This window comes from Penaeus chinensis, chromosome 8, assembly GCF_019202785.1.
Source record: "Penaeus chinensis breed Huanghai No. 1 chromosome 8, ASM1920278v2, whole genome shotgun sequence".
NCBI lineage: Eukaryota > Metazoa > Arthropoda > Malacostraca > Decapoda > Penaeidae > Penaeus > Penaeus chinensis.
Window position 1 is genome coordinate 6,397,346 of NC_061826.1, and position 1,909 is coordinate 6,399,254.

Here is a 1,909-nt window from a genome sequence, read left to right on the forward strand (position 1 = left end):
CAGAGGCACACGTCTCTCCTTTCGACCGACGACATGTGTCTCAGTATAAACAAACAAGGGTTCAGGGCCGTTCCTTGCTGCAGTTCCTACCTCACACCTCGCCTCTGCTCTCATTCAAGGCCTAATCATCCGCAGTTCGCTTCTCCGTCACTCCCGACTGCCCCTTGCGATAATACAACTTAATCTCTAGGCTGTTCTCGTTAGTAAGGGTTGACAACTTAAGGTCTCAAGAATGTTCCTACAGGGTCGTGGGATAAAATAGATTAATAAATAAATAAACATGTATACAAATATGGAAGTGAATATATATATATATATATATATATATATATATATATATATATATGTATGTATGTATGTATGTATGTATATATATATATATATATATATATATATATGTGTGTGTGTGTGTGTGTATATAGTGTGTGTGTGTGTATATGTGTGTGTGTGTGTGTGTATGTGTGTGTGTGTGTATATGCGTGTATGTGTGTATGTATGTGTATATATATATATATATATATATATATATATATATTATATATATATATATATATATATATAGCATTACTCTTTCGCACTATTAATCTATTTAGTTCGTGTAACTACGAGTTCGTTCACATCCGATACAGTCGGCACAGGACCACCCAGACACGCCGTTACACTTCTGTGATTGGATGACAGTAAATGAATAAACACTGAGAATATGTTTCTTTCTTGAAGGTCGCAAAGCAAAAATATAAATGAAGATATAAAAAATTCCTTGTTAGGGGTTCTGCCATAGAAGCTTGGGGAACATTCCTTAGTAGTTAACCTTTCGATGAACCGTATTCATGTTGACAAATGTAGAAAGGGTATGAATGAAGATATTCATTCTTATTCATTCCTTTATTACATGAACTTTTCGACTACAATGCAGAAAATATTTGTGGGCCGCGTTGTCCTAAACCGACTATATTAGCGTATGGAGATAACACTAATAACAAATGAATTTAAAGGGAACTTGATTTGAAATATTTTCTAGTGATAATTCGTATTAAACAAAGTGTAACTATAACAGAGAAAGACAGAGGGAAAAAACAGACAGACAAACTGAGAGGCAGAATGGGAGAGATAGATAAATAGATAGATAGATATAGAGAGAGAAAGAGAGGCTGGGAGACAGACAGAACAGAGGGAGTAAGGGAAAGAGAGAAGGGGAGAGAGAGATAGAGAATGATGTAGAAAGAGGGGGAGAGACGGAGAAAATATATTACATACAAAAAAAAGAAGAGAAAAGGGATGATGGACAGATAAAGAGACAGAAAGATAAGAAGTCAGCCTTACAGAAAGATAAAGACGCATACGTGCAGATAAAAAGACATTCAAACAGAGAAATAACCAACGGCAGAGGTGACACACAAGAGGCAGACACACAGACAACAGAAAGGGCTAACAGAAAGGACCATAGACAGAAATATAGAGATAATTTTCTTGTTGTGAACTACGAGCGCCTTGGTGTCGGTGTCAGCAAAAGAGGCAACACCGCGCCAGCCTCAAGGGTCAACATGATTCACGTGGACCGACCGTTGCAGCGTTGCATCATTGCACAAACACCAACGGGTAAAACCCAGCTGTTCTCGGTTCCCCCTATCCCCTCCTCCTTGTGTGCTAAGGTGACTTCGTTTCTGCGTTATGTAAATCGACTGTTTACGAGTCATACAGATGTTACCGTAACATATTAATTCAATCCAAAACGCATATATATGTATACGAACTGTTCTAGATTTCCCTTTCGAAGATCAGCATAAAAAAAAGAAAGAAATTTAATCCCACCCCTTCCTAGCGAGGGGAAGTCACCAAGGACACTGATCTACTGGGTTACTGGGAAGCCCCGAGGATGAGGGGAGAATACGGGCTTCCCCTCAGAAAA